Raw genomic sequence first — 21,493 nt, forward strand, 5'->3', positions numbered from 1 at the left:
TATTGATTAGAAATCAGTCTAATCGAACAAGCTCTTCTTGGCGTGAACAGGAATGCTATGGTGAGAAACTTCAGAAGCAAACTCGCTTGTCACCAAGCCAAAGATCCATCTTGCTCAGTTAATATTGCGTGCTGGCGCTTTATTATAGACTCTCCAGTAAGAGCAATGACGCGTGCATGATAACATCGGCGACAGTTGATTAAGGCGGACGATTTGTGATGAGCACCATTCCTTCTTTTCAACCGGACATTGGCTGATGGGTATTCTGGGTTTCCATGGAATTAGGAGGAACATGTATTTTTAATCCGTGGAAAGCCACATGTTGCCGTTTAGCGGTCGATCACAGTATTTAGATCGCATACAAACTATTAGGATAAACGGACTTCACGTCTAGGTAAGATAAGTTTCTTGTTGAGATTATTATTGTAACAAAGCCATCGTGTTCTTTCTTAAATACATATTTATGATATTGGTTATTGTGCCTGATTATTATAAATTAATAATCAATATAAGAAAGATGATGATCTTTGACAATGATATCTATAATAGTTCTGTGCTATAGCTAGGGTATTTATAATATTACTGGTATGTTCATATTTTAATAACTTGTTCTTGAGCACTGCGTAGTTAATTAGTATTTGTTCTATTGATAACAACAATACGTATGATTTAAAGGTCGAGTAATCAAAACAGAACGACCCGGGCTTTATTTTATTGTATTTTGTCAAAAGGTTTCAATGATGCTTTGCACCAATGTTTTATGGTTACGTTTTTTCTTTCTTCATTATTTTGGTTGGAAGATAATGCCACGAAAATATAATCTCTAATTATCAATTACATTTCATTTAGGGGTGGGTTGGTGGTGGGTGGTGGCGGGGGGCTGAAATAATACAAAACGTGTATATCTTTAGACCTTCCTATTTGCTGCACTGTAGTTGCTGATTTTAATATGAGAACCCTTTTACTTTATAATTGAATACGAATTATTTGTTTTATTAATTATTCAAAATTAATTAGTGACAGTCGGTTTCAGCAAAAATCAATCTAGTCTATGATTTCACAATGAGTAGAGTATGTTTTTGGTATCGATTGTATCTAGGCTACCAATAGTCTGGAGAAATGGCAGGTCGTATGACACACACTAACGCGAATTGAATGAAGGCGCGCTAAAAAAAAAAGTACTAAAATTGATTTTAGTAGCGGGCATCGTTATCTGTCTATAGGTGGACCATATCTTTAATATTCATGTGATCGATTCTAATTTTTAACTTTTATCCATCACTGTCAATGATTCAATGTGGGCATTTTGTCTTTCAAACAACTAAACGATACGCTTGAAATAAAGTTTTAATTTATGGAAGAATTGTCTTTTGTGCAACGAAGAATACTTATAGTTTATAGCGTTTTCTCATTGTTCTAATATCAAACCATCGTATAAGCCAAACGGCTATTTCTTACTTATTAAAGCCTATTCAATATTTTCTCGGGAAGCGAGAAGAATGCCAATTTCAGTTGATAGATCATTTCTCATTACATTCCCCTCTCGACCAACGGTACACACGAAGACATTGATTGTAATTATATCCAATTAGAAGATGGCCTCGGTACTGTTGATTTGAACTTTGTAAACGACGTATTAGTATCAAAATCATTAGCAATCTGAAATATTGTCAGAAAAATGTACTGATCGATTAATTTACAGTACCGTAGAGATAACGATGGAATTAATGAAATTGTACAAAAAAAAAACTACTGTCTGTTCCAGGAGATACTTCAACTCAAAAATTGCTTGCCATTTCTTCAATTTTAATTTAAATGGCGAAAACTTATTGACATACCTTGAATTGTCACCCCGTTACTTTGTTCGTCGAGCTTTAAAACCTAGTAGTATCGATAAAATCCATATTTCTCTTGTAAATTTCACATAGTTCGACATTGTCCCATTCTCGGAACATAAACATTACGACTGCGTCTGCGTAAAATGAGACACTTGTATATCGGATAAAGGCTAGTAAGGGATCTACAATTCGGGTGCATTCGGTTAGAAGTATTTAGTGAAGGAAAATTTACCGTTTGTTTTGCGACAGTAATACTTATTTGGGTTTCACACTGGGAAGCTTGTGTAATACACTATTTTTTGGTTCGGATTATATTATGTTCTATTTCCACTTGGCTTATTTCGCAGAAACTGCTCATTGAGAACAAGATCTGGAAATATGAGATTTGCCCAAACGCTTTGTTAGTTTTCAAAAGTAAATAGGTACTTATCGGGCTGTAAATAAATATAAAACAATATATTTATCTAAATTATCTCCCTTTGGCGATGCATTTTTTAGCGGAAAAAATATATAATAATTATCCGATTGACACAGAATTGGTGGCATATAATACACCATGACACCAGCTATAATAATTATTGATGCAAAATACTATTTTATTACAATTTAGCTGATATATATAGATAGTCCTAGTAAATAAGCAGGGCAAGGCGGGGGGCGATTTTCGAATTACGTTTTCCAGCAGTTTTTATTTAAAAGTTAAAACATAACCATTTTCAAAGGCATATAACTTTTTCATTTTCATTTTTTAATATTTTTATTCTAAACTTTCGTAAACACGATGGGCGGATATATAAGATCTAACGAAATCCATGAATCATTTTGAATTTTTGCTATTTCCGAGAAAAGGACAATTTCACTCATCGAAAAGCCTAAATAATGCGAACATATAGATATCAAAAGGTGGTATATAACTTGAGGCAATTGTCTAAAAGTAACTTTTTACGTTGTTTTGTCCAACACATTTATTTATAGTGATTTTGAAAAAGAAAACTATATTTTTAATCTTTAAAACACACATTTTTCTTTAGAGTGTTATTCGTTACTCTTTAATAATACTGTTTGCTAGCTTCCTTGCAATTTTCGAGTCGGGATATCTCCTGGAACAGACAGATAACAGACACTATTCAGAAAATTGGAGCAACTTTGCAATTAAGTGTAACTGACAATAAATACAATGGAGAAGAAATCTGTGAATCTGTTTCATTAGTACGGGAAGTGGCGTCAGTTAAAGGGCAACGGACACCGGCGAAACCAGTCATGCTGCATCGCAGTCATATTTTTGATTATTTTCGGACGTATTTCTAATCCTTTCTTGCAAAATAAATGTATTCTTACAACAGCAATATATTTGGCTTTCGGTATTTTAATAGTCCTCACAGTTGACTGGACCATAGATATTCTTGATTGATACCAAATTGTACTCCACATAACACTTATTGGCATGTTGACCATGTTCTTGCAAAATAAATGTATTCTTACAACAGCAATATATTTGGCTTTCGGTATTTTAATAGTCCTCACAGTTGACTGGACCATAGATATTCTTGATTGATACCAAATTGTACTCCACATAACACTTATTGGCATGTTGACCTTTAGGATCAAGTGTAAATTTTGTACAATATCTTATCTTACAGGGGGAACCACGCCGGAAAATCGCGATGAACTTTCTCGGTCAACGCAGGGATCGAACACGGGACCTCCAGACTACCGAGCCAACGTTTTACTCACCGAGCCACCGTGGCTCCCGGTTTCAGTAGGAATAAGAAATGAAATGAAATGAAATGTTGTTTAATGGCACGCCAGCTCCAACCGGGATATATTGCGCCAAACATATGGTGATTATTTCGAGACAGGCTAAATTATATCACAGTATAAATTACATGCATAAATAAAAACAATATCACAGTAAGTAACATTTTAAAAAAATACATCTTTTGAACATATAACTATCTAAAATACAGAAATGAAATAATATATAAATACAAATTAAAATTTATTTTAAAAATCTGCCTCTTTTAAAAAGTCTAAGACTTTACCATATAAACCCGGTTGGGCAAACATGTGATGTAATGACTGACAACGGTAAAACTGCGATCTAATATCCTTAAGATGCTTGGACTCAATCAAAATGGGCTTAACTGTCAAAGGAACATGACAGTGTTCACATTCTGGTTGAGGCTCTCGCTTTAAGATGAAAATATGCGTTAAAAGAAAGTAGGAATAAAGCTACCTATACAATTAGATTGATCATCCTTCCAGGCTTCCAGTCTAAACTCGAGTTTAAAATTCCGAGAGTTCTCAAGGCAAATATTAAGCGAAGGAATAGCTATACAAACCGCCATGACTATTGACCGAATTATTATTAGGTATGTCCTATAGCCTCCTTCCAAATTTCCATCACGTGTCAGTTCAGATTAATCTTTATATGTAATTTATACCAATATTAAAACGTTGCAGCCCTCGAACTGGGGCCAATTAAATATCCAAGTCAGCGGGACAAACAACCGTGGTCTCGGATCCCGTAAATATCGTTTTAGAATAAATTGATATATTTTACTTTCCGGCCCAGGACACCTCACTAATGACAAGATTGATCCTGCTGTGACACAAAAAAGAACTTACGCAGTATGGAAACTTGGATAACTAAATTCAGACCATTTTCCCATATGGCCTCAATGATTGATGTAAAAACATTGATTATAACAACCCTGATGAAAACACTTTGATTACAAGAAATTGTTATAAGAAACGATCATAATTTTCAAAATAAAAAACATTCTATAAAAAAAATCGAAATTACAAAAAGACCCGGAAATTATTTTGAATGAATTGCATTCTATATGTCAATGCCATACTTCCGATAAATTGTCCTGTGCAGCTTGTGTACTCAACCCAGCCCGACAAATTGTACACGCTTTGAAAAATCAACAGCTAAGAAACTTGATGTCCTCATACAGGATATCATCTATTCTAATCAACTTAATGAACGTTTTCTTCCTCAATATTACGGATTGAATGCGCCAACTCTCCTTTTAAAGATAAGTTTCATGACCATATACTGACAGGAAACTTCGATATTGTGGAAGATAAAAATCTTAAAAACCTTTTCCGCTTTGGACAACAATTTCGAAAACAACCAAGTCAAACTAATTTCAAAAAGTTACATAACAATCTCAAATCTTAAATCAGGAAATGTATAATAGCTTGGTCTGATAAATCTCGTGCACCTATAGAATCTTTTGGAGAATGGGGAAACACAGTTTTTGATCTCTTGTCAAAGACAATCAAGTATATAAAACTAAACCCAAGACGACCCCACCCGAGGTCCTAAATAACAATACATCTGCAGTTTAATGACTTGCTACTCTTCAAGAGAGATTTGTTTTAACGCCTGTCGATAAGGCTAGCAACAATATTGCTTTTACCTGTAAAAAATACTATTTTAGAAATATTCTTACTGAAGTTGGACTTTGGCTCAATACCAAAAATGAAACTTTTAAATGCATAACGGATATAACTTAACTTGATATTTTACATAATCCATATACTTTCAGCGGGAGTAATAAAATTAAAGATAATGTTAAAATAGACGCACATTTATTCTATACCTAAATTCCATAAAACCCCAGTACAATTCAGGTACATAATATCTTCCAGCAACTGTCAAACAAAACCACTGGCTAAAGCAATTACCAAAGGACTTAAATTATGCCAAACCCAACATGACAGTTGGTGCAGAACACTTCGCAGTTATACTGGCATTAATTTTTTTTTTCATAATTGATCAAAATAGAAATTTTAGATGAAATCAATCAAAAACTTAAAGCAAAAACAATAGAAACGTTTGATTTTTCTATTTTGTATACTTTTCTTCAACATTCAGATCTTAACGGTAATTTAGATTGGTTTGTGGATAAAGCTTTTAATCACGCTTTCGGGAAAGGCAATATCTTGATGGCTATTTACTCGGAAGATGCTAAATGGATTATAAAACGTCGCAATGCCGACACTGTAGTTTAGTTTCAAAATATTATACATTTTCTCATTGACAATGCCATATTTGAGGTTAGTGATCAGATAATACAGCAAACTATTGATTTACCAATCGGAACTGACCCCGCCCCATTTATGGCAAACGCACATTTATATAAATATGAATTCTGCTGTCAGGATCATAAACGAAAAACTGATTACAAATTAGCTAAAAGTCTAAACTATACCTTCCGATACATTGATTTGGAGAGCATGCGCAATACATACTATCGGTATAAACTGGAATAACCAGTCGCTAGAGATTGCCATTCGATTGAGACTTCTGGCGTATTTCGCCGAACATAAATGATTAGAAATTACAGTAAAAACAGAAACAATTGAATGTAAATCAGTTTATATACATATTACATTATTAGATGCGTTATGACCCATTTGTGTAAATTTCTAGGTCCCAAATATTAGCGATTTAGTTTCTTTAGTAGGTCTAAACGATTCAAAGCCAAACCAACGCCCCAAGCCCTCGTGAACTGTTCCAGATAATAAGGCTATACATGGCTGATTTTCACTATATACCCCCGTTAGACCAGGGTGGCGTCCTTACTGCGCTGCTATGACCATACGACGACCAGACGATGTACAAGGTTGCGGGCAAACGTGAACACAACACGAGAAAATGTCCTTTCCGCGACATGGGCAATTATACCGCGTTCTCAATGCGCGCCCGTCACGATGTCTCCGCGTATGTGTGGCGTATGCTAGCCTTCATTAGCCCAGTCGGTGCAGAAAAGCGGGACATTAAACCATATTTCGTGGCGCGCCCGTCACGATCTCTCCGCGTATGTATGGCGTATGCTAGCCTTCATTAGCCCAGTCGGTGCAGAAAAGCGGGACATTAAACCATATTTCAATTCTTAACTGGGCGTTTACTATATTTTGAATCAGTTCTCATAATTCAACAACAGTGTTGAATAATCCTAACCATAGTCTGTATGTGTCTCCGAGTATTTATAGTTCTTCACAGAATATGTAGAATTGTAATTATAATTCGAAATGTAATTTTCTTAATAGGCCAACTATTAGAATAAGGGAACTATATTTTTTTTAAAACGAATTATTGCTTCCAAACTATTTATCAAAAGTGGATGAAAATACATTTCTTGGGTTAGCAATTGATCTAGAATATTTGTTTTTACACTGACTTCCGCACATGTGGTTTGAAATAATTCTCTTAAAATTATATCACGGCTGAGCACATATTGAGCTTACATCTTTGCTTTATAAAGAAGGCCCATAGGACAACAACGACATGCTGTTGTGTTTCAAGTATATACAGACGAACGTCATCCAGTACTTTATCAGTTTCGATTATAGTGGTATTGTGATTGTCAATTTCAAGAAGCAACATCAATAACTGAATTTTACTAATCCCGTGTGAAATGAAAGGTATTTGGATTTTTAAATGTAATCTAAGATACAATAAATAAGAGAAAATCACGATTTCATGTCTCCCTCTGGAATATCTACGTTCGTCGTTAAAATACAATGATTGACGTTACTGGAATGGACGATTCCTATAGAGAATGTAATTTCAGTTACACAAAATTCGATAAGAATTGTTCCAAAATGGCTCATGGGATTACTCGTTTACCATTTTCTAAAGAATGAAATTCCCTCATTTTCTGTTAGTAAAGACAAGAAACTATGTGATTGACGTAAAGTGGATCAAGAAAAGACAATTTAGTGGCTCGACATCTACCAGTAAAGCCTCAGCGGAGGTCAAATTAGGCAACATTTATTCAATTACGGCAGGATTTCTTGTTTGATGTAGTTTCTTTCGGAATGGAACCATAGAATAACCCTCTCTAACCAGCTGGTTTTATCAAATTCGCCTTTATCCTGTGCGAAAAATTACTTTGCGTTCCTGATGTTTACATTTCGTTGCAATACGTGAGGTATTTTCAAGTTTCCAGTGTTGATAATTCAAGTTTTCACAATTATACTGAGGCCTCCCTTCACTTGAGATTTAATCTAACGAATTTAACTCCTTGGTATACTTTCTATGCTTGTTTATTTCATGAATAATTGAAAGTTTAAATGATGAAACATCATTGATTTGATGTCGATTATTCTTGGACTTATCTACTAATTTATTTTGTGAAATGATAATAGGTCTTCGTTGGAATTTTACGTCCACAGAAAAGCCAAATAAGATGTAAGATTAGTAAACAAAGCAAGTTCCGCTTAATCTTTAGCCCCCCACCCCAACAAATCCAGCAAAAAAAAAACCACCGAAATTAATCGAACCTCTATGGACCTAAAGCATAGAGGTTTAATTTCTTTAACTATAATTGTTTTGCAGGATATTTATACGTATAAGCCATATTATCTAGAAACGTGCCATAGAAGATTATCCACCAACTTCATTTCCTGATAAAATTTGAAAATAATGAATAGAATATAGTTGTTATCTGGTTGGCTAGATGTCATCTGAACAGCTAATTGGATTCAAATGAAATGAAATGAAATAGGGTTTAACGTCCTACTGTTCTGATCCCACTGGTCTAACGAAGACGAGCAGACGCCATGTGCTGTGAGGGAATTTTGTCCGAACAGCAGCGTTATGGCTTACTCTTATATCGAATTCCATCTGTCGATTCCAACTTTACGGGACCATGATACCTTCCAAGAAGCAATCGCGAACATTTAAAAACAAGAAAATTTAAGAAGTTTTATGTGTCGATAAGATTCTTGCTAAAAAAAATTGGCTATTTCTTTATAATCGAGCAGTTTAAGAAGTTTTATGTGTCGATAAAATTCTTGCTAAAAAAATTGGCTATTTCTTTATAATCGAGCAGTTTGAAAAGCTACATGTAGAATTTAAAAAGCAACAATTAAACTTTTTTGCACCTTGATATACATTATTCGTTCCTATGTAAAAATGACCACTCGAGTGGAGCTAGGTTAAATACTTAGTAGCTGTACTAACATATATAAGATAATTAAACAACAAAGATGACAAACAGTTTTTGTACACAAATGGGTCGATATGATGTATTACCGTATGTCATTACCTTCAATGAAGATTTTTAAAAGAGGATATTGCCAGACTGAAAAGGAATTTTAATCAATTGTAGCGGGTCTTCGACGATCAGTCAGACTTTTTAATTTCACTTATCGATATATCGATGACGTTTTATCACTTAATAATCCTAAATTTAGTGATTATGTAGAATTCATATATCCTGATGAGCTCGAAATTAAAAACACCACTGACAGTGACAATTACGCTTCCTACTTGGATCTGCGTCTCGATTTTGACAATTGCCATAAACTGAGTGTTAAATTGTACGATAAACGTGATGACTTTGACTTTCCGATTGTTAACTTTCCATTTATTAGTAGTAACATTCCAATATCACCAGCTTATGGAGTGTTTGTGTCTCAGCTAATTCGTTACGCGAGAGCTTGTTCCTTTTATTCTGATTTTTTAAGTAGATCGAGGCATTTGTCATCTAAGCTTCAACTACAACGATACTTGCGCACTAAACTTATTAAAACTTTTAAAAAGTTTTATGGCCGTCATATTGATTTGATTGGTAAATATAACGTGTCTCTCTCGGCTATTATTCTAGATATATTTAATTGACACGTGTACTATTACTATCTCCCTGATAATATCTACTACAGTTCATCGCGTGCATTTTGCATACCGATAGTTCATTGGCCAATCACGCTATTTTACCGACATTTCGCCTAATAGTTTGGATGCAGCTATGGCGGGTGTGGCGCCAGGCAGGGTAAGCTTACTCTTCCGGACACCTGTTACCACTGTTTGTCGTGTATTTTGTACACGAGGAGCAGTCCATTTGCTGATTACACTATTTTGCTTGAATACACTATTTTGCCTATAACGTTTTTTAGGACTTCGAATTCTGTCTTATGGTTTGGATTGTTCGTACTTGGTTTTATTTTATTGCATGGCCGAAGAGTCAAACGCGTGCGCTGTAGATCACAAGGACTGTTATCTATACAAGTTATGGGTTCGATCCGGGATCCGACACTACTAAAGGTGCCCGCACGCAACTGGATGGTAATCCCGCTTATTTTTCTCTCTCCCATTATATTACTTTATATCTGAAGCGTATACATCACATAGAACTTGGGCTTATAAATGTTTGACAGGACAATGTTTTCTCGATATATGTCATTAATTTTTTCTACATTGTTTGGATCATAAATGTAAACTACTTCAAGATTAAGATAAGTATTGTCTCGAGTTGGTAATTATATACATGTATATTTTATAATGTAAATTTTAACAAAAGTAATACTGTGATTATCACTCTTGGTGTCTAGCGTGTTGAATGCTATGATTTATTTGCAGAACTTGTATGTAATATATGTAATGACACTAAAGAGACTTTGTTTAAAAGATAAAGAATTAAATATGTATTTTATTGGAATTCCTTTGTTTGTAATTTGGGTTTTGTTGGTTTAGAAGTTATTTTTGTCGCTCATTATAAGAATTTTAACGCTTATTGTTTTCATCTAATTTCTATTTATTAACTACAATGGCCAGAAATCCCAAATAGCAATTTATGCCATACCCCACTTTGTTAATCTGTCACAATTTTGCCTTCTTCACCTAAACCATTTCGTGGATTTCAACAAAATACTCTAATTTCTGAGGAAATTTAGATATTTTCGATCAGGTGATGGAATTGAAAAAAAAAAAAAAAATTAGGATAGACATAGTGCCCGGTTTAAATCTGTTTACATGAAGTTCTATTTGGCTCAGGGGTGTGACAGCAGTACCTCAACAGAGGAATATTTAAATAATGTTACCGTTAAAAACGGATTTAATAAATGAATATTTACATCCATGGGAATATTTTCGACTTTTCCCCCTAAAACATTAAAGGAATTATTTCAACAGAATTTTGCAAGAGTTTTAAAAGACCTATAAAATATGTTCAAATAAAGTCGCCACGTATCATACTACAAGATAAGGGAGAAAAGATGGTTTCGTTAAAATTAGAAGTATATGTATGTAGTTAAGCCACTTAAAAAGGTTTCATACAATGTGTATTCTTCAGAGGAAAAATGCCTTTGCCGAAATTAATTTCTCAAATACAACGTGATATAAACATTTTGTTCGTGATTTGCTAGAAAATCGACGGTGTGTAATATTAAGCTGTGGTATTTAACAAAATCTAATATCTTGTTATCGTCTAGACGTCTCTTAGCCACGGCTCAATCTGGAATACGTCATTTTGACGTTAATAGCTTATTGCAGATAACTAGTTTCTAGAATACCTTAAAACTGACTAAAGCCTGTATATGAGCATGATCGAAAAAAACCCAAAAAAACCGAAAACAACCGTATTTTCATTAATTACCGGTACGCTATAAATTCTATAAAGTTTATATAGAAATTCGGACGACGCTAGTTCTAACCACCAAACTGGTGTTTTGAGGAAACGAGCAAACATAGAAATTCACAAGCTATGAAATCCAAATTCTTCAGGAAAACGTAGGTGGATATATACTTGTTCTTGGTAATAACGTTAAATTACATTGTGTTTTTTAAAGATACTTTCCTACAAAAGTATTTATCAAGTGGTTATTTCCAATAAAAGTATGGTAATTTTGATATTTATAAAAAGTAGAAACACCCAATCTTACTAGTAAAATACTGGATTCCCTAAAAAAAAACACCCCTGGAGCGCATACAGGACAAAAATGTAAGGGTTTCCCTAACCGCAACCCGACGATTAGGGATGTCTGCTCGAGTGTTGTCAAAGGTTGCACGCGAAGATTGTCTGATCTCTCAGCGTTAGTGAGCCCTTGATATATATGTTGATAAACATGATGGTGAGCTTAAACGTGCAGCAGTTTCTGAGATAAAAAACACGGAAAAGGACGTGGGCAGTGGATAATTCGAGAATTTATGATACTTGGACAGCGATTAAAGACAACATCGTCTTGTATATGCATTGAATTCTCCGATGGCTTCGCACCCGTTGCTAGGTACCACGTCAGTCAAGTCACGTGACATAAACATGACTTCTTTAATAGATTTTATAGAGGGGGTATACCCTCGCGAATGCAATGTTTTGAGAAAGATTTGAAGCAAACTTTTGATAGATCAATTAATTTGAATATGTTTTTAGTCCAAATATATCATCAAATCACCCAGTTTGTACGCGGGGAGGTATCTTTAAAAGCAATAATTTCTTCCTAATCAATATGCCGTGTCATTTTTGAGTTCCAAACTATCGCTCCGTTCACTATAGTTATTAATGAGATTCTAACATGAGGCAAAAATGTCTTCATTCAACAAAATACCCATTATATATAGCTTTATGGCACGGAAGCCTATTGGCAACAATGTTAAAATCAATTTTCAATAATGTCTTTACATACTCGTGGGTGTGGGATTAAGACATTATTGATGACATTGCTAATAGTAACTCTCTCAGCAACAATTTCTCAACAGTCTTACAAATGGCTGATGTGGTAGGTGCCTTCAGTGTAGTGTATGTAGTTTAGTTCAGTATTGAACAAAAACTTCAAGATGTTCTCTTTATAGATATACTTCAATCGGATATTTCCCTTTTGTGAGTTAAGACCCTTTGGCACACAACCGAATCATTAATCAAAAAAATTACTCTAAATGTTTCCCGTTCAGAACTTAAACTACATGTAATTGTGACACTAAGGGGAGAGATGTGACTATCCTGGTCACGGACTCAAAACAGAGAGGCCTGTGACACTAGGGTGACTCTTATCTAGTCAACACTTTCACGCTGTATATAAATCTATTTTCACTGAACAATTGACTCTGGAACCCTTTGTTGGTTAACTATGTTTTGATATCTTTATAACATCCATAATACAACGGTTATATACAACTGCTCAGACGCGGCCCCAGGTTTAAACCCAGTTTACCAATATGGACACAAGGAGGACGGTTGTCCACGTGTCTAAAATATGGGATTACCATATTTGGATTACAAGACTATGATGTCATTGTCCGATTTTTATCTACCAAACATATCCTTGTTAGCCTAGATCTCCTTGTCACTGGTTCCAGCTAACTTAAATACCCCCTACGGTACATAAGCCCTATAGTATTACATAATGACTAATTCACACATCAATTAAAAAATAAATTTTGCATGAAGTGACAAAGGTGACTTTTATTCCATGTGAAAATGGTACCAATTTATCGATTTCAACCTGTAAATAATCCAGTTTTGAAAATCCGGTTTTTGAAAATAATTTCTTTACCTTATAAAGTTAGATGTTTTAAACAGGATAGAATCGAAGAATGTAAAACTAACAGAATGAGATATAATGTTTAACCTTTAAGCAGTTTAGAATCTTGTTATTCTGTGAATTCTCATATTTAGTTTAATGTTTCACGCCACTACAAATTTTATTAAATGATTGACATCCCTGTTTAATATCCCGTCTCTTTGGAAAACATCATTTGCTGATTATATTATATGTATATATAGATATACCCCCCCCCCCCGACACAAACCAGCCTTCGGTCTGCTGTGACCAAACGCGTGGTGTCTACTATTTAAGACTATAGCCAGGGTCTCATGTTGTGAGACGATAAAACTATAAAAAATATATATCATACTCTTTTATAAGAATAGTACCCATGATGTTAGATATGACAATACCCGTAAAAAACCTAAAAACACTTTCTAGAAATGACAATGGTACACTACAAGTTCATGTGGCTTTACGTGTACTAATCAGAAAGCCCGATGAAAGTGAGACCAATGCCTTTCTGATGGATTAGATATGTGTGGACATTGTAAGGGATTCGGTGGTTTTCTTCTACCACGTGAAAATCGAACATTTTTGGTAGATTAATATTAATTTTTGTAGTCTAGTTAGGGTTTCTGATAAGTACTGACCAAAAATGTTTCATGGTTCAAATACATGTAGTTTTAATTTGAAAACAATGCCACAAGTCCTTACAAGAACAGTTCGTTCTTTGAAGTACATAGTTCGTCCTTGTCCTTTCAGTGTTTGGTTCATTTTACTATAAAAAGATTACGTAGTTGTTTTTCAACAAGGGTGTATATTGTTTTGTTGTGGTCGATAAAAGTTCACCGGATTTCTGGGAGAAATGTGTACGCACGTCTGAGCATAGAATAGAATAGAATAGAATAAGTTTATTGCAGTAATATAGATCAAAGACCAAACGTTACAAGTTTGAATCAACTAAAAAATGATATGTGCAATTATATTTTAAAAGGTACGAGTCATTACCAAATTATTAATTGTTGACAATTGGAGGTTTATATACAATTCTGATATATTTAACATATAATACTATAAGCATGTCTGATGACTGTGTTGAATACAAGATATGGTATCAAACTTTAGTTTGATAATACTCAAATGGCGCCTGCAAACAACCCAAACCACGCACTTAGTGTTACCCACGCAATTTTAAAGAGGTTTTATCATGGGTAATTTTCAGTTTGGTGCAATATGACTATTCGATTACATTGAGCTTATTCAAAATAGATTGTATGCAAAATGTAACCTGTCTACCAAGACATCGATGGGCAATGTACAATTCAGCGTTCAACTAAGAGTGCTAAATTCTTTTTAACACGACCTTAAATATAGATAGAAACGTGCTATTTCGTTGTAACTAAAGTCTTGTAAACTGAGAAAACAGTTATTTATATCAAGCAATAGATTTTTATATGTATGCTTATAGAGTCACCAAGCATCCACTTTCACTTACGAAATAGAAATTCAGTTAAGAACAAAAATGAAAAGTAATTGATACCATCCCCCAAACGAAAAGTATTCAACGTTATGCATACTGATACCAACTCCATGTCTTTTTCTAAGATGAGTTGTCGAAATGTATATATATTTTTTTGTGGAGGGGGGGGGGCTTCAAATGTTATATAAATTATTAATTAGGCATTAATTTATTTAAATGGCAAGGAGGTGATCGACTCTCCTCTCAAGATTATCGGGTGGTCGTAATATTGAATGGATTAGATCATCATCGCCATTTAATAATTTAACGTTACAATGGATAATCGAGACTGTGTTTTATTATCCAAACAATGATACTTGACAATCGAGGCTATCTTGTCAAACTTCAAAGCTCATAACTTCGCTCATAAGGCGACTGAATTAATTTTTGGCTAAATCTAATATTTAAAAATGCATTATGTAAGATTTGGATAAAGAGCTATCCGTTATTGCGGTGATAGTTCAAAAGTAGATAGTGCAAAATATGTATATTGAAAATTTCATTCAAATTACTTTATTCTAAGCGACTTTATCAGTGTTTGAAGTTTTGACAAGATGTGGCATAGATTGTTTATTATCATAACGGTACTTGTTATTCGAGAATTAACCTCGATTCATCATTTTTAAATTAAATCATTAAATGGCGGCCGTCTTTTAATCTGTTTAAGTCTCTGCTATCCGATGGTCTAGAGTGTTGATTATAGGCTTGTCGTGTGAATAAATGTATAAATAATAGTTTATTAAATGAAGCCAAAATAAAACCCTGCAATAGACAGATTTAGCTTTTAGCCTCTTTAAAGGCTGTCACTCAATGGCAAGGAGTAATTCGTGAGTTTTTCTCTCTCTCGGGTTTCCCACTGCTAAAGAGTCCTATGTATACTCGAATTATTGAAATGATGATATGTTAATCCGTAAATGACATATTTTGTACGTTGCCTCTCTCACCGTATTGGTGTTAACTAAATGTCATTTGGGTTAAACAAACATAAATAATTTACATTTCTGAGTGATCGATGCTAAATTAAATTCTCGATTACCATAACATTTGGGTACTGGTTAAGAAATTATTGTTTTCCGCGTCTGGATTAGTTTTCGGTTCTTGATAGTGTAATAAGTGAACTTTTAACCTGGAATTCAATTATTGTCTGTTTTGTTCGATTTTTCCATTTTTCATTTAAGTTTTCTTTTAAAACTTTCAATGACCCCATAAATATGTACACTGCCATTGATTAAGTCAGGTTCAGCAGAAATGGAATTATTCCTGATGCGTTTAGTTGCAAATTAACAAACTCGTATACTAGATCGTTTACCTAATTCATGCTTTAAACAACACTTCCTGATGAATACACCTGCAACATAATACATAAGGTTAAAGATACATTATGTAAGAGCTAAATCTAATTGCAAATCTTTCTTTTGGCCGCAAATGCTATATAAATTATTAATTAGACATTTATTCACATGGCAAGCCCATAATCAACCCTATAGACCATGGGATAGTTGTGATTTTTAACGGACTGCAATGCGATTGCCATTCAGTAATTTAATTTAAAAATGATAATGGATGCTTTGCTTCTTATCCTAACAACGGTACCAATGCAGACGAAGACCACGCTATTCTTCAGAATGAAATAATTTGACTGAAATATTCAACATACTTTAATTTATCAAATCAGAAATGAAATTCGATTGGTATAGTACTTGAAATAATGTATAGTATTGGAATCAGAATTGTGGACCCGTTACACGTTTCCTGCCACAAAGACTGTACAAAATAAGTTTGCTTTGGTGAGCTGGTCTAAATTATACTAAACCAAAGTTAACCATTTCTATCTGAAATAAATTCTTGATAGACGATTAGCTGTAAATTATTCAAAAGCCAAACTATGTATCATTTTAAAGATACTTTAGTAAAGAGTTTAATAAAGAGTTTGCCATTCCTGGTATAATAATTCAAAAATAGATGATAAAAAAAGAAAATATTGAAAATATCAGTCAAATTACTTTATTCTGAATGGAGTTGTCACTGTTGGAAGTTTTGGACTAGAAATAGGCAAAAACTGTCTCCGCACCGTCTACGAGAATTGCCGATCGTTTATTTGATAGACGATAACTTCACCCACATATTCCCGATTATCAAGTAACATTCTCAATAGCCATGGTACCCTCGATTGGCAGGCCTTCCATCGGCATTCTCCGGTAGTGACGACAGTGACTAACGGTAAACGTTAGCTTAGTCAGCCATTTATTGCTTTACTTATTAAATGGATGACTGTTTAAACCCAAGTTGTATCCAAACCATCCGAGGGTCTTCATAGTTGATTTTGAGCTTTTCATGTAAATAAAGATCCAATTAATAATTTCTATAACATCTGAAGCCTAAAGAAAGAACTTCTCGTTCATGCACGGGTTGGGAGAAGGGGGTAGGGGGTATTTCTCAATGCGAGAAGAAATGCAGGCCTTCCATCGGCATTCTCCGGTAGTGACTAACGGTAAACGTTAGCTTAGTCAGCCATTTATTGCTTTACTTATTAAATGGATGACTGTTTAAACCCAAGTTGTATCCAAACCATCCGAGGGTCTACAGAGTTGATTTTGAGCTTTTCATGTAAATAAAGATCCAATTAATAATTTCTATAACATCTGAAGCCTAAAGAAAGAACTTCTCGTTCATGCACGGGTTGGGAGAAGGGGGTAGGGGGTATTTCTCAATGCGAAAAGAAAACTTGTCAGCCCTGTTTACTTTGGGTTTGTAACTCAATTAGGAGTTATTTGAGCATCACCAAGTTGCAGAAACTATAAGTTTTTCACAGATTATGCGGGAGGGTTATTGTAAAGCGCCATGTACCAAAAGAAAGAAATTCGGCGTCATCACACCCGATAAAATGCCATTGGGAGTTCGGCCAAGACAGGGCCTTCGATTCAATATCTTATCGCTATTCCGAATATACTGATATGGTTTTCTCTACTGTCCCAGTCTCGCTCCGACGGGCAGCCTTTCTTGATGGCTTTCGACCAATTCCTTAATTGGAACATTGTTTGCGAATTCACCAAGGTGCAAACCTGACGTTAAACCTACTTCATGGGCTTTTTTGTCTTTGATTGTCCCATACGATTATTTGTATGTACAAGAACGTCGTGTTCGAAACTGTAGTCTTGACAAAACGCGAACATCACGAACTTATAAGCGAACACCGTCTTCATTCTTCAGTTTGCCAGGATTTGATTTCCAGAGCGAAGAACGTAACGTCAATCTAATTGCAAATCTTTCTTTTGGCCGCAAATGCTATATTTATTAGGTCAATGCCTCGAGGGAGTTCGAAGATGAGCATTTTCTGCTTAGGATAAGCAGAGATAAGCAATTTGATTGGTTGATGCCTTGGGACACGATAACTTTAGTTCTAATTAAGTGAGAGTGATGAAACTTGGTGTATAGTTTCATTACATCAATACCTTGACTAAGTTCGATAATAAGCATTTTCTGCCCAGGGTAAGCAGAGCGATAAGCAATTTGATTGGCCGAAACTTTTGAACACATTAACTCTCCTTCTAATTGAGCTAGAACGTTCAAACTTGGCGTAGGTGTTTATTAGGTGAATGCCTTGATGGAGTTCAAAGATGAGCATTTTCTGCTCAGGGTAAGTTGAGATAAGCAATTTGATTGGTTCATGCTTTGGGACACGATAACTTTAGTTATAATTAAGTGAGAGTAAGGACACTTGGTGTATAGTTTTATTAATACCTTCACTAAGTTCATTAATGAACATTTTCTGCTCAGGGTAAGCAGAGCGATAAGCAATTTGATTGGTCGAGACTTTGGAACACAATAACTCTCATTCTAATTCAGCTAGAATGTTCACACTTGGAGTAGTTGTTTTTGGTGAATGACTTGGTGGAGTTCCAAGATGAGAATTTTCTGCTTAGAGTAAGCAGAGATAAGCAATTTGATTGGTTGATGCTTTGGGACACGATAACTTTAGTTCTAATTAAGTGAGATTGGGGGCATTTGGTGTATAGTTTTATCACATCAATACCTTGACTAAGTTCGATAATGAGTATTTTCTGCTCAGGAGCCATAAGCAATTTGATTGGTCGAGTCTTTGGAATACAATGACTCTCCTTCTAAATGAGGTAGAATGTCCAAACTTGGTGTAGGCGTTCATTAGGCGAATGCCTTAATGGAGTTCGATGATAGACATTGTCTGCTTACGGTAAGCAGACGATAAGCAATCGGATTGGTTGATGCGTTGGGGCGCGATAACTTTGGTTTTAATTAAGTGAGAGTGATGAAATGTCAGTATAGATTCATTATATCATTACCTTAACTAAGTTCGATGATGAGAATTTTCTGCTTAGGCTAAGGAGCGACAAATAATTTAATTGGTCAAGACTTTGGAACATAAAAACTCTGCTTTTAATTGGGGTAGACTGTTTAAACTTGATGTAGATGTTCATTAGGTGAATGTCTTGACTGAGTTCAATTATTAACATTTCTAACTAAAGCTAAGCAGAGCTAAGCAATTTCATTGGTCGATGCTTTGGGACAAGATAACTTTGATTCCATCTGATAGAGAGTGATGAAACTTAGTGTATAGGTGATAATCAGTTTGATTGCTTGACATTTAGGAAAAAAATAAATGTGCGATTAATTAATATGTGTCATCTATTTATTTTGGGATTTCTGCGGGGGACATCAGCCTCACTGTTGGCTTATTCAAGATTAATGTTGCTATGTAAGGAGTACCAAAGTAATGGAAATAGTGTCATTGCCGTGCGGCAAAAATTGTTTTTTGTATTTGATAAGTTATGATTTTTACTCTACCGTTTTATCGGATGTGATCAAATTTATACAGGGTCGTCGGAAACCCCATATTGACCCGGTATTTTCCGATTGGAAAAACATAATTTGCTTTTTTTTTTAAATCGAGACCAAAATCAGAGGAAATTGGGTAGTCACAATCAGTCGATCACCTTCAGCGTTTCCTGTTCCACTGAGAGCCAACAAGCAAGGAAGCTTGATCGATGGTGCATGAACGTATACATTGAGCGAGATTGGTTTTTAGTATCTGTAAAGATGGCACAAGGTAACTCTTTCGAAATTCAAGAGCACTTTTTCTTAAATGACGGCACTTTTTCTTAAATGACGACTTAAATGACGGCATTTTTTCAGAAGAGAGGGCACTTTTTCAGAAGAGAGGGCATTTTTTGGGAAGGGGATGGGGGGTGGGCAGGTCGCCACGCCCACCCCTATACCCTGATAAGAAATTTCATCGGATTCGGGCATTGTCAAATATTCTCGGTTTCTTTTGTTTTTAAATGTATGAGGGCAGGTTAGGCGGTTGCCCCTGTACAGGACTAGATATTGAGTGATATTAATATAAAGTCGATCTCTGTCTAATAATCAGTCTCTATACTATACGGGGCTGGAACTTAAAGTAGGAACAACTGGTAAGGCTCTAATAAGTTTATAGTTAGTAAACGTAACTCAAAATATGAATGATAAAAATACAGTAAGTATTACAAAATAATACTGAATATGAATACATTATGATATCAAGTTAAAATAAAAATAACAGCTATTATTAATTATTCTTAGAAACTTAGATATATACAAAATGACTTGATAATATTAAACTCAATATATTTACACATACCTAAATACGAGAACAACTGGTCAGGTTTCTAATAAATATATAGTTAGTAAACTTAACTAAAGAACTGGCTGTTTCTTGGGTTTATATATCTTTGAGTTGTTAAGTTCCCCAATCTATAGAAGCAAGTTACTAACTTATAAACAAACCTACCAGTTGCCTGACTACGATTACGTAAAGTGGTTAATCCCCAACAACTTAAACAATTCTAATTACTATTATTGTTTAGTTGATTATCACGAGAACAGTAGTTATGATACCTATATATGCAAATTTCAATAAAGCCTTTTCGGGTGAAAATGTACAATATAATAATATCAATACTAATCCAGTAATACCATGAGCTCAACATTAGTTAATCAATAGACCAACTGAACAGTTTTTCCCTTTTTTTCTTTCTAATTTACATTACATTAATTTATCTAGCACCTTATTATATAAACATACAGTTTACGGTTGAGTTCATTCTTTCATGTAATAAAAAAGATTTATGTAAATCGAATGATTAGCTACATGCACTATAGTGTAACAGAGCGGAAAGAATAAAGACAGCGATCGAGTTTTTGTTGATATTTGCGATTCTGAATTCCGTCGCACGCTATACAATTACTGTATAATGTTCTTTTCCATGCAAATTGAATGATTATATTAATAAAAAAATTGCATATGAATTAATATGATGCATCATGCCACAAACAAGTTATTTAGATTAGATTATTTAACATAATTTTGATCTACACAGTGGCGTGGGATCCATTTTAGAGGGAATTAGGAATTATCGCGGTTACAAGTTGCACTGATTAATTTGAATGATTAGTTTATTTCATATATTTTACATATTTTAAGGAGCTAAACCTCTAACTCAATATTATCCATAAAATTGGAAATTAAAAAAATCCAATTATAATTCAATATTGGTCCATTTCAATCAATATTGATGTTATTACCGTGAAAATATGTCATCCTAGCTAAGATCCAATATTTAAGACACAATGAACATTTTTAAATCTCTACACGACTCGTGTATTCTGTGAACATAATGGTTTCGTGCGCCATTTACAATGACTACAGAAAATCATATCCCAGAAAACAATGCGGAAGTAACTAAAAATGGCTGATCGACATTTCTTACATTTATGAGTACTAGTCCTCATTCTTGAGTCTTGGGGGCGTACACTCAATGATTTGGCCCCTGGCATC

At 34.5% G+C, this 21,493-nt stretch overlaps 1 protein-coding gene across 3 annotated transcripts in view; it reads left to right on the forward strand.

The window, feature by feature from the left end:
- LOC126814213 (protein unc-93 homolog A) overlaps positions 1 to 21,493 on the forward strand; it is a 133,523-nt gene that overhangs the window by 56,564 nt on the left and 55,466 nt on the right. Inside the window, exon 1 of one of the 3 annotated variants that reach the window (XM_050539225.2) lies at positions 156 to 394. The exons of the other annotated variants lie outside the window; for them this stretch is intronic. The gene's annotated coding sequence lies outside the window, so the exon portion shown is untranslated. Of the gene's footprint in view, positions 1 to 155; positions 395 to 21,493 lie in introns of those variants that run through there. 3 annotated transcript variants of the gene reach the window in all.

Source organism: Patella vulgata, chromosome 3, assembly GCF_932274485.2.
Source record: "Patella vulgata chromosome 3, xgPatVulg1.2, whole genome shotgun sequence".
Taxonomy (NCBI): Eukaryota; Metazoa; Mollusca; class Gastropoda; family Patellidae; genus Patella; species Patella vulgata.